Source organism: Anarrhichthys ocellatus, unplaced genomic scaffold (assembly GCF_004355925.1).
Source record: "Anarrhichthys ocellatus isolate YVR2014 unplaced genomic scaffold, GSC_Weel_1.0 scaffold273, whole genome shotgun sequence".
Taxonomy (NCBI): domain Eukaryota; kingdom Metazoa; phylum Chordata; class Actinopteri; order Perciformes; family Anarhichadidae; genus Anarrhichthys; species Anarrhichthys ocellatus.
Genome location: NW_022280298.1, coordinates 68,884 through 82,192, shown reverse-complemented (window position 1 = coordinate 82,192; position 13,309 = coordinate 68,884). Strand labels below are relative to the sequence as shown.

Genomic DNA, 13,309 nt, shown 5'->3' with positions numbered 1-13,309 from the left:
GTAGAAGTAGCTATACCACAGAGTAGAAATACTATTTTATAAGTAAAAGTACTGCATTCAAAAAAGTATTTGCATCAAAATATACTTAAAGTACCAAAAGGTAAAGTACCCATTATGAACAACGGTCCATTTCAGACTAATATATATTGTGATATATTATAATTAGTGATGCATTTATGTGTAAGCATTATTAATGCTAATTTTAGCTACTTTATAGACTGCCATGTAACTTAATCCATGATAATACATCATAATTTATTAGATTCATATCAAAATATCAAAATTATGGCTTTGGAAATAGATAGATGTTGAATTAAAGGAAAACAAGTACCTCAAAATTGTACCTAATGTACTTACATTACGTTACATTCCACCACTGACGTTCACACGCACACACACACACACATACATACATACACATGCACTCTTTCAAGCTGCACCATCGTGCCTCTGGCTCTATACCACCAGTTACTCTCTTCTTTCTCTCTTCTCCCACCCTCCTTGCACCTCCAACTCTCTGCTTGGCTCGAGTCCAGCTATAGATTGTTAATTATGGTTTGTATGTGATGCGCTGTCTTGCCTCCAAATACTACAGCGGTGTTCTTTGGCAGACATCAAAGTGTCTGTGTTTCATTCCACGGGGATTAGTGATGGTAGTGTGTGATAATGCCCCTCCCTGCTCGCTGAATTAAACGCCCATGGCTGGACGCAGGTACTGGGAGTCTAATGAACACACACTCACACAGGCATTCATACACAGTACATATCATTAAACAAGGAAAAAGAAAGATGCAGAGACATGACAGAAACAATCTGTACATGTTACAAACACAGTAAGAGCATGCTGCAAAGAAAACAGACTCATTTCAGAAAAGTACTATTCATCCGTCATGATTAAACTGTGGACAACACATCCAAGTAAACTCTAATTCCTTTTATCTGTCTTCCCTCAGAAGAAAAAGCTGTATGTTGGTCAATATGCCCATAGAGGTCCACAGTACATTGACTGTCCTTCACTCATCTCTCATCTTACACCCCCATCGCAAATTGGATTTTTAAACGGCTTGTTTTTGATCATTCCCCCGCACTGATAATTGACTGTGGGTTGCTGTCTCTACTCTGTCTGTTTTCCTCTCCTTCCACCAACAAACTTGATGAAACCAGAATTGGTGAAAAGAAAAAACAAAACATACAAATAAAAAATATCTGTCTCTATAGCAACTCTCGCCATGATTTGTACAAAGGACAAATGACAAGTGTTTAAAGGGCTGCGGGGAGTTTTAATGTTCAGTTTGTGTTTTCTCTCGTCGACTGAGAAGGTCTCGGGAGACGGCAGGAAAAACAGCAATGAAAGGAAAATTACAGAGACAGACAGAGGGAGAGGGAGAGGCCGAAGGAGAGAGAGCGATAGAAACTCGTCCTTGGTGATCAATGCATGTTCTATTGTCTGTTCGGTTCCTTTGTCCACAAGGACGAAGGCAGAGGAAAGGAGGCAAGTGATGCATATGAACAGTGTTTATACTCCCTATACCACAAGCTGGGTATTAAAGTATATGCACTTCTGCTAGTATGTCTGTGTGTCATACAGGACATATTACACTGTACGTATATATAATAATATGCTGGCATTTACTTTTTGCTCTTACAAAACACTATTAATCATCTCATAGCCTTAAAGGATCATTTCAGTCTATTACAACCCGGGTCTTACTTTTGTTATCTTCGCCATTTCGACAGGTAATAAAATTGTACTGACCATTGATGAGATCTGGGAACACCGTGACATCGCTAAAAATAAGTAGGACAGGGCAAGAAACACAAGCAGTTAGAAGAACAGTATTCCTTTGCAATCTGGACATATTGCTGACATTTCAGATGTTTTGACTCTTGGTTTTACTTCCAAATAAAATAGTTCAGATTCAGCTGTAATTATCGGCCGATATTAGCTCATGACGGATATATTGGTAAAAAAAAACTATACCAAACAAGTAATTTAACCCTGTAATTTGATCCTATACAGCCAGTAGTAAGAGATTATAGTTGTATTGACCAAATGGGCTTCGGCTAGTGATGTGAAGCAGATTTTTTTTCGAAGAAAGAACGTAAACATAGAGCCAAACACTTGCTTGAAATTTAAAAAAAAGGAATAAAAGAAAAAACTGTTTGCCTGTTAGGCCAAGTTAGAGTAACTGTGGAAGTGTAACCTGAATCATTTATGTGATTATTTCTGCTCTTCACAGGCTTTAAATGTGTCTTGCTTACTGACAACACTGTAATGCTCTCGTCTGTTTGTCATCATGACATCCCCATCAGTTGAATGACATGATTCTGCGGTGTACAGGCTGTCATTCACGGTCGCTGCCTGCTTTGGTGACACAGTTAATGTGTGTGTGTGTGTGTGTGTGTGTTGGCGTCTATGTAGCGTGTGTATATGTGTTGGGGGGGTAAGACTAGAGGGAGAAAGATACAGCCAGCCAGATGGGCAGAGACATAAACACCTCAACAGAGACAGAGAGATTACCTTTATTTGTCCTTGTGAGCTGGTTTAACAGGACACGGTGGTAACGGAAAGATAGATAAGGATGTCAACAAGAAGAAGAAGAGAGGGAGTCTGAGAGAGATAGCGAAAGAGGCAAAGATAAAAAAGGGCATACAGGAATGACAAAAAAAGAAAACACCAAAAAATCAGTCTTAGTAGCCAGACAAATACCTCTCTCCACCTGTAATCACCTCCTGCAGGTCAGCTTCTGCCTCACCTCGACTCGTCACAATCCCCCAACTAACACTGAGCCAAGCCATCAAACGGCTATCTCTTCTTCTACCTCCCCTTCCCTCGTTTCTCTTCTTTCTCTTTACACAGACTGAAAAGACCTTGATGTTTTTCCAATAATTGGCAGCAAAGGTTGACTTTTTTTTCTCCACCCACCCTCCCTCTTTTTTTCTGTTTATCTTTTTCTCTCTCTTTTTTTTTTTTTTGCTCTTCCTCTTCCTTTAGAGATGAATACTTGGCCCGGGATCAAAGGCAGACCCCAACCGATCACTCTGGCCACCACAAAGGGGCATTGGGGCGCTGGCGTGGGGCCAGGTGCTGCACATGGCCACATAGCCAGGGACAAGCCATGCAGATGGGGCCTGCAGAGCCCTTGTCGCCTCCACCCCCACTCGAGAGGTCAGTGGCTAAAGTATCAGAGCGTGTGCTTCCTGTCAGATGATCTAGTCTTATGCATCTCACTCCCTTTTGTCTTCATCTGTCTTTTTCTTATATGTGTTTCTCATAGTTGGTTTGTTTACTTCCTGCAGCTGCCTTGTCTTTGTTTCTTTCCTCACCTATCGCACACTCTTCTTTTTTGACTCTCCGTGTTCTTCTTTGCTGTTCCAGAGTGCAGATCCGAGAGAGACTGGCGGCCTGTGCAGCGGGAATAAAACCAGCTGAGGTAAACATCTTTCCCCCACGGACAGAATCCTGTTTAAATGTTTGAGAAGACCCGACTTGAGTTTAGTCAAACACTTCCCTCTACCCTCAACAGTCCTTGTTAAAATATATAAGTGTTGCAGCCAAATACAATGTCGCTGAGGCCAGTACAAATAAATCGCAGTGGAGGACACAAAAAGTAGGATAGATAAAACAAATGAACAAGCCCACGTAGTCCAAATATATATGCAACACCCAGCTTGCTTTTCAACTGACACGTTTGCAGAATTCCTCTGAGGTCAGTCAACATGATGTTACTGAGTCAGAACAGGAACATTGGACTCTTGCGTTATGAAAAAAGATTACTGGATGTGATGTGAAAAGACCGTCATGAGAACCTTTGTTCAGAACCTGTGCTCTTCAAAAAAGAACAATATTTTGATTAGAAATTTCCAATACAGTTCTCATCTGTGTTACAGTTGGGGAAGAAGCAATTTATAGACATAAGAGCACACAGTTTACTCCCATACAGCTTTTTGTGAGTCTCTGGATCCATATTGTTTGGACAAACCTTTATCAGTACTTGCAAGGTCTTCAAGGGAATCCGTCCACATTTTGTTGCTTTCTGTAACAAACTCCTACTTCTTGTTAAGAGACTTCACTTTTGCCACAGTTTATGTAGTACTCTTACTATCCTGACCAACTTAAAGAGAAGTGCAGCAGCAAAATATTTGACTAGAAGTGAGATATGTTACAAAATTATTTGGAACAATTTTCAACTTAAAAAAGGTGTCCAAATGTCTGAAACCAGCAAAACATCCAGGACGTAAAGGAGCATACATACATTTTTGGGAGAGAAAAAAAAAGACAACAGCAGTATTTTTCCACACTCTGCATGCTGTCATGCATGAATCCCCGGCCATATGTTTAAGATTAGATGTACTTTTTTGTTAGACGAGAACACAGTCAACAAAGTTGTGCTGCTTCCCCGCTGGTCATGAATCAACTGGGCTCTGTCCACACCCTCTCCTCGTGGTCTTAATTCTATTAAGCACAAGACAGCAGCCATTATACGAGTGAAGAATAACACATTTACAATATGAATGATGGTATTAATCACATTCTTTTTAATGTTTCTCATCATGTATGTGTTCAATCTGTGTATACCTGGAAAGAACAGATTGGAGGTCAAATTTAATGCTCTTATGTGTTATGTGTCAGAGTCTCTCTCTTTCTGTTTCTCTCTTTAAATGAACTTCTTGCCCTATGCTAAAGCAGCACAATGCTAGCTGCCAAACTGCAATGCGGCTATCATTTGGTATGAAGCCTCTGTGAGGTAAACACAATTTACCATCCAAAATTTAAATCTGCCTTAATTGATTTTTTGATCACTAGAGGGCAGCAGATCAAGCTGCAAACACATATTTTCATATTACTTTATAAAGTTGATGGCTAACATTTTAGTAAACAATTGACTATTTACAAATCCAAAAGCCACTGATTGGTATCAATTTGAAGCTGTGGTCTGTCCACATGACCAATACTCTGTGATAGCTCTGTGTTGGTATTTATCAACAGCAAAATGTATCTTTCTCTTAAGCTACTAAATGCTCCACAATGTTCACCGTCTAGTTGCTAACTTTGTCTGTCTACTGATGGGTGCTGGGCAGTCGGTTTATCAGAACCCTTTCAGCTGAAATCATCTGAATGCGGCTTCTGAATATGGATATAAAAACCAAAGCAATGACCAACTAAATGATGTCTGTAGAGTCGAGGATGGTAGAGATAGTGGTAATTATCTCTGGGTTTGTCACAAGGAACGACCCCTTTAATCCATCCATTGTTTTTGTAAAATTTTGAATTCCTGTTTTATTTTAATAATTTTCTCCCAGGTATCCTGTATCAAGACATCTAGCCAATTGATATAATTTCTGTTCACTTCTATTGATCTTCAGTATATGTGTAACTCTAAACTATTTGGCTTGAGGGATGACATTGTTGTTTTATTAAGCTACATTCTCATCAGCTTCTCATCACTTTAATTTGCTTCAATAGGGAGCATGGTACACAATATACTTACCAACCATTGGGATTTTATCAATGTGATTATGAACATTTCAGCATGCTTTAGCTTTTAGCTCTAGTGTGAATCCAATCTCACAGAGCGGTTAGCGTGGTTGTTGCGTGGGTTTCTGACCTAAGAAGACCAGGTTCCCGCAAGCGTGCAATTCAATATACAGGTCTGCCTTTAATCCCGGGCCAAGTTTGAGGATTTAGTGGGTTTTTTTTTTGCTTCTTGCTCCCTTTTTAAAAGTTAGCACTATTAGAATCCATTTCAACAAACACAAATCAAAGCTGACTACAGCCTCGTACGTATTACTGCCGCCTCTCACGCTGACAGGGACGAGTGGTATTCGATTGAGTGTTATTGTAACTGCCTCATGATGTATGGCTTCAGCCAGAGTAGGATATAACCATTTTTTATATACTCTGATCGTTACTAGGCTATATAACTGCAACAAATACACCTAATGTGATAGTAAATGGATGAGTAAATGCGAAAGACCACGAAACATTAAGCTACCAGCGATACCAGTAATTGTAGATAGTGAAGATTTGGAAAGATGTAATGTTCCTCATCCTTTATCCGGCTCAAATTAAATATATGAATTTGAAAATCATTTGATTTTTAGTTGCTTTCAAAAGACTGTGAAAAGCATCTAGGTTTCTGTGAGTAAGTCCACTGTGTGTAGTTCAGGCAATGCTAACCCCCTGCTATGTAGAGGTAAATAAAGCCAACTAAATAAAACAACATGACAGGCTTAATGTGACCATTATGGAAAAAGCAGTTAGTTCCAACCCAGATAATGGCCCATTTAACACTGAATGCTCACTAATTAAAAGAGCATAAAAAATGATAATACAGCTACCTAAATAGGGTCAACTGGTTGGTTGTTTAGCTTTAGTGGTAACTCTTTGGCTGTTAGAAAATTATGAGAAAAGAAGTCTGATGTTGTTTTTCTGTAATAATGGCCATTATTTTCACTTTTATGTGTTCCTCCTACAGAGAAAATAGGCCTGATCTCTCCCTTTGTGGCTGCTCCAACTGCTCACTTCCACCACCCACACAGCACATTTTCCCAGGCAACAATGTTCCTCCAAAGTTTACACACAATAAATAACGATATGCCCAAAGCAGTTAGCAGTGGCCCCGCTCTCCGTTTCCTGGCTGGAGTTGAAATGAAATGGTAATTTTGACTTGAGGAGGATTTCAAAGGGATGGCCTCTACTTTTCATCTGGGTGCATACCACGAGCTCGCCGACACATTCACGCTGGGATTTGAAAAAAAGAAGAAAAAAAAGAGAGAAAAAAAAAGCAGAATTTTAAGTTTTTCTGTGAACTTCCTTCTTTCTTTTTTCTGCCATCTCCCCACAGAAAAAGAGATGTAACATTGCTGAGATCTCTCCCCCAGATGGACAGCGTTTATATAAACAACCATGCCCGGTTCAGGGAGCATTTGATTGATGTGTCATTGTCTAAAGATTGTTTCCAGGCATTTGAATAGATAATTCAGAGTATTTGATGTAGACATGTTTCTTCAAAGGTCAGCTGTGGGGAAGAGCAGGGGTGTCCTCTATCTCTCATGCTATTTTTGCACCGAAGGCTTCAACTAGCCTGACGGCTTTTCACGGGGGAGATTGACTGACACTTGAATCGTCCTTCTACTCAAGATTACAAGGTGGTTTCCAAAACCCCATCTGAGATCTGCTCACGATCTCTGTTATGCAAAATACCATTGTCTGTCAAACAAAAGACCTCAACACTGTGTGGATGTGTCCTGTGCCTATTTTCTGTTTTCTAGGTCTGCCTACAGTTTTACAGTGAGATTGGAGCAAGACCAAAGATGCAGTGGAGGGATTGGCCAAGAACTCTATTATCTCAGCAACAAGGAATGAGAAAGGAATTAAAACACCCAAAACAAGGTCTGTCACACACCAGCCGCACTGGCTCCTATCTTCCCATGTATATAACATCTTATGCCGCACAAAATCCACTCTGAAAATCAAAACAGCCTCCCACTTTGTACAGTGTCTTATTTCCTATCACAGCACTGACCCAGCAGCAACAGCAATATCAAGGGTACACTTTCCCTGAGTCGACCGATCACATTCCATCATCAGTCAGCCATGAGGGAAACGTCCGTGTGACAAAAGCAGGGTGTGAAAAAAAAGAGTTAAAAAAACAAAGTGGTGTCTTCATTATCTCCTAGCTCCGCGGCCCGTGATCGAGGCCAGGGTTAATTGCTGTTAATTAGACGTCAGTACGCATGGCTGAGTGAGCCCTCAGATCTCACTGAGGGGACCACAGAGGGAGAAGAGGAAAGGATGAGGTCGCTCACAGACAATGATGTGAAATCAGTGTCAAGTGTTCCTCCTCGGTGGGTTCAGCTGGTCGGGAAGTAGATAAGGAATGTAGATGAGGCAACATGTTATCTGCCTCTGTGTGTCATTACTTTGGCCCAGTTTGCTGGTTGTTGCGTAAATTAGGAATTTTGTGACTCAAAATTTGAGGTTGGAAACATATGCCATGAAGAAAAGAAGGTAACCATGGTGATAAAATAATACTCAAACATGCTAAAATATTTTTGTTGTCAGATGTATCGCAGTTAATAATTTATTCAAAGATCAATAGGGATGTTGGTGTGCTGGTCTCACGGTCAGTCCACCATTTTGGTCCAGATTAAAATATCTTGGAAACTATTTAATGGATTGCCATGAAAATGTGCACAGATCCCCGAGGTGCCCAGGAAATGAATGTTAATGAGTTTGTTGATCTGCTGACTTTTTTTACCTCGCCACCAGGTCAAAGTTTTTACTTAAACTGTGAAATATTTTAACATCTACTAAACATTTAGCACGGACATTCATGGTTCCCAGAGGATCAATTGTACTAACTCTGATGTTCGCCCGACTTTTCCTCTAGCGCCACAGTGATCATGGTGATTTATTCACAAACATTTAAATTTCCCTCAATACGATAAGACAAGCATAACACTTGGGTTCATGATTGAATGCCTACCTAACTAATGCCACTCCCATCAGCTTCAGCTGCACTTTGTGTTTAGTGCTAATTAGCAAATGTTAATGTCTTAACACACAAAACTAAAATGATGAACAAGCTAAACATTATAACTGCTTAACAGATGGATGTTAGCATTGTCCTTGTGAGCATGTTAGCATGCTGATAGTATTTAGTTCCAAACACCCTCTTTTGTATCTTAAGTCCTAAGTCCACTGATGCATTGATGTTCAGAAATTCACACAGATTTACAGACCCAAAACTTCCTACTTATATGAAATGAAAACCGCCATCACTAAGCCTTTAAGGCTGGTATGTTGTCAAAGTGATGTCTGTCTCCGTTTGTGTGTTATAGATAAACAGGTCCCTTGGTCAACCCCCGGTTGTATTCGTCTTTAATGCATGATTTCTATCGGTCTTTTCCTTTTGTAGCCATAATAATAACGACAATAGAGGTGCTTCAGACAGGCAGGAATGATAGGCAGACAAGGGAGGGCAGGAAGTTGTAACCTTCACACCCTTCGCAAAGTGTGAGCTCGCTCTGTTTAAATTTACAAGATCAAAGGGTGTGTCGCAAATTCTTGCAACTTCCACTTCATTTGATGTTTCGGGGAGGCAAATTATTGTGGTGATTACAGTAGCTGTACACAACCGGTGGAGAAGGCCAAACAAGGGTCCTTGTTGTGACTCTCAATTAGTGGTGTGACATCTCAGCACCCACCGTCTAAAAGCCATCCCGCAATGAGAGAGGCTGTTTGGGCTGATAAAGTGATTTGGCTTGGTGGGCCCTTTCATCTGCACCGCAGTGGGATATTTGAGGCTTCTGGGTATTCTCTCTGTATATCCTCACACATTCCCTTTATTGTAACAATAGTGCCACAGTGTTCAGCGATTCAAAGAGGCTATAGGCCTACTGCACTGTGAACAACTTTAAGTCGATTGTCATATAGACGTGTCACAATGACTTGGGTGCTTCTATCGATAACATTTACAAGGATATACAAAAAAATGCAGGCCTGTATGGGTGGCGCTTTAAATTATATAAAATCATATACACTATTTTATCGGTTTTTATTTTCCCTTAGCAGCTGTACTCGGAACAGTTTTTAGATATCACGCCATTAGCAGTATTCTCATGTTGTCTGAATATTCAAACACCCAACCATCACTGTAGTTGACGACGCCGGCGTTGTTTTTTTGTTTTGTTTGTGTGTTATTGAAAGCCACAGGGAGTTGAAAGGATAACTTTGCCTGTGGGAAGGACAGAGCACCAGAGGATCAGGTTCAGCTCTATTTCGAATAACACTTTGCATTCTGCAGGCGCCAGTGCAGTGACAGCTCTGATGCCTCGTGTTTCATTGTCTCTTTCATGTCTTCAGTATAAGCAGCAAGGCCGGGATGGTGGTAAAGCGATGGCTAGCGGACTACCACAGCAGAGAGAGATTGAGATGTGATGCGTTTCTGCCAAGGTGATGAACAGAGGCACAAGAAGGATGTTAGTTTTCAGACACTCCAGGTTGTCTCTTATATGTAAAAGAGAGGCCCTGGTGGTAAAACTATGTCATGTACAATTAGCATCATGCCAGGAATCTTTCACTGTGGAGTTATACTGTATGTGTTAGAGAAGAGCTGGCTCAACATGAGGGTTGTTATGAAACATCAACTTTTTATAAGCAAGCATTGCTTGAAGGATAAGTTTAGTGATAGTCTATATTTTTCTTTTTGTCAAGAAATCCCAAGAAACAAAAACAACAATCAATTGACCAAAAAGTATTGTATCCAAAACCTGATATATGTTATTCCCAACCCAGTTGCCATAATACAATTATTGGCATTGTACGTTGCTGCAAACCATGGATACTTTGCCCCGTTTCTAAAAATTGAAGTTTTATTGAGGGACAGACTTTCACGTCGATTTTGGTGTTATCACGGGATTTATTGACAGTAAGAAAATTAAGAATATTGTCAGCTTTAAAATTGAAGTGCATGTAAATGCTGTGATTGTGAGCTCAGCAAGATGAAGCTCAAAGACAGGGTTAAGTTCATCAACGCGATGTTGTGGGTTCTCTGAGCTCAGTACCAGAGAGCACATCTCACACTCTGAAAGAAAGTTTCTAAACCTGCAATGTCCCTTTCCTATAGCTTTATTCCACTCTATGCAGGGCATTGTGTTGACCTGGAAACAGCTATTCACTGCTGTGAGAAAGCGGCCCCTGGAACGCTCCCTCTCACTAAGAGAAACATATAACAGTATTAGAGTTTAATTACACAGGGGCTTGCGGATGGGCCCCTCTTTTCTTTCAGCGGTGAAAATGCTTAGCGTTTGTTGTCGGTTCAAGGCTCTCTAAAGGATGTGCTGGCAAGTGTAGGGTTCTGGCAGAGAGGAAACTTGCGGTGGGGGGGTGGTGAACTGTTATTGTTTGAAAAGCGTGTAAGTGGCCTTCACAACACCGCATCCACGGAAATGAAGCAAAGACAGCGAGAGAGAGAGAGAGAGAGAGAGAGAGAGAGAGGGAGAGAAAGAGGCAGAGAGAGAGAGCAAGAAAGAGAAAAAAACTCTTGCGCAGCTTTGACTGACGACTTAACAGGCGAAACCGAATTTGTCTTTTGCTGGGAGATGTCAGATGCCTTGCCAGTGAAAGAGACAGATGGAAAGAGAGGGGGAGAGAGAGAGAGAAAAAGCACACCACAGAATATCTCCTGCGTCTTTTTTGCCCTCTCTTTTCTCCTCCGGTTTAAGACTGCTCGGTGAATGCAACAACATCAAAGGCATTGCTACTCAGAATGTACATTGTTGTTCCAGTAACCACATGAAACAGAAAGGGAGCATTGGAGAAAGGCTGGGAGAGATGGAGCAAGTTTTTTTTTTTTTCTTTCTTTCCTCGTACATAAATAGGGAGCTATGGAGGGAATCGGTTTAGAAACGGTAGAAGATTAACTCTTTTATCTCTTCATTTCAAACGTCCTCCATATCCACATCCTCCACCAGCTAACAACTGTCAGGATCTTCATGCCTGACCAACACCACGACAAAGCAGAGGTGTCTCCTGTATTAGGACACGTATAACTCCTCCACAAACAAAGCTGATGAGAGTAGAAATAGAGCCAAAGAGGAGGTTTATGTAGCCTCAGTCCTGACTCATTGTCATTAAGAAAGCCCTCTGTAATCGGAGCTAAACTTAGAAAGCTACGAGCTCTTACTTTTCCAGAGACATTTCACATTTGTACAAAAGAGGAGCATAACGAAACAGTCCCAAACTTGTGCCTGAACGTAACAGGCTTTATTCCTGCCTGGCCTTATCTTCACACAGAGACCACCCAGGAGCAACAAGTCAGTTCTCACCTTTAGAGTGTGTGCGTGCGCGAGAGTTGTACTCTATAAGCGCAAGTGTACGCCTGCGTCTGTATACAGTCCTGTGTTTGTGTGTGCGTCTGTGAATGAATGTGTTTTCTGTGTGTGTTTCTACCTCCCACCATCTGGGCCCTGTTTGGAGAGATTTTCTGTAAAAATCACAGTCACGCCGTGGCAGGATTACCACTGTGAAAAGCAGCACCTGGAAGAAACTCAGTGCTCCTGCTCCTCTCCCTCAGATGCTCAAAGAAGTTTCTGGCTTCCCAGCTTGAGGCACAGGATTTGTTTTTGACCTACATGGGCGTCCTAGGCCTCATGTTCCCTTCAAAAAAAAGCAAAAAAGCAAAGAACACATCTCAAATTCACACTAGGCTACATCCAGCAAGGTTAAAGTACCACCACATTACAGTAGATAAACAAGTGCGTGTGTGTGTGTGTGTGTGTGTGCATGTGGGGCTGCACACCAGCATGTGTGTTTACACCATATATATCATATTTCCATGTTTTTCTTTAATGGCAGTCCAAGGCACTAAGGGCTGATTATCCACACTGAGATATAAACCTGTGAATGAAAGAGTCCAATAATCCCAGATGGAAATTGAGTCGGCGCATCTCCACAGAAGATTTCCCATTAGAAATAATCTTAGTCTAGGATTAGGCACAATTAAAACTGTTTTGATGTTCCCACACATACACACGCGTAATGTATCCATAATTGTGGAATTTCTTCATAGAAATTCCTTATGCAGTATTAGTAACTATGTCGCAACTTTATTTGTATGCAACTTCATCAGCTGCAAAGGGCCACTAGGCAAGCTCTCATAATCACTCCTGTAACTCTGAGGAGAACATCCAGTGTTACATGCTTTTATGTCAGAAGCTCGACTGCCTCTCAATATCCAAGTACAGTCAGATGCCACTAGGTGGCCCGCATCTCAGGCGAGGCCCTTAATAGTCTGATATAAAATGCTTTTTGGGTCCTTATGAGTATCTGTCACTTTTATTTTAACCCCCTCTGCTCTTGGTTGAAATCTCCAAAACTATTGAAGTAAACTCTCAAAACTGTTATCTGAGACTAACTGGGATAAGAAAAATACATTTTGAATTCATGCTGCAGATACCACGTACTAATCTGATACCAGTGTTTAATTGATAAGCTGTATGTTTCACTGTGTGGAAGTGACTGGGATCATTCTTTTTTTTGTGGAAGGCAACATCAGGATTGACTTAAACATTGTTTCCTAACTTTGTAAAACAAAATGTATCAAATAAATACATACGTATAAATGTATGAATTATTATGTATCAAAATAATGGTTTCCAAAACCAGATCGGCCCGTTGTCACCGATACCCAATCCAGCTATGTGAGTTCATATCAGACCGATATCAGACATTACTCTTAGTATCATTGCAAATAACACCTTAGCCAGCTAACACATTTATGAGTTGTCTTTGACAATTTAT

The 13,309-nt window shown here is 40.8% G+C and overlaps 1 protein-coding gene across 1 annotated transcript in view; it reads left to right on the top strand.

Moving 5' to 3' along the window:
• Positions 1-2,984: 2,984 nt before the first annotated feature.
• LOC116401191 (axin-2-like) overlaps positions 2,985-13,309 on the top strand; it is a 49,073-nt gene continuing 38,748 nt past the window's right edge. The window contains exons 1-3 of the mRNA XM_031879477.1: positions 2,985-3,169; positions 3,380-3,434; positions 7,276-7,396. The gene's annotated coding sequence lies outside the window, so the exon portion shown is untranslated. The remainder of the gene's footprint in view (positions 3,170-3,379; positions 3,435-7,275; positions 7,397-13,309) is intronic.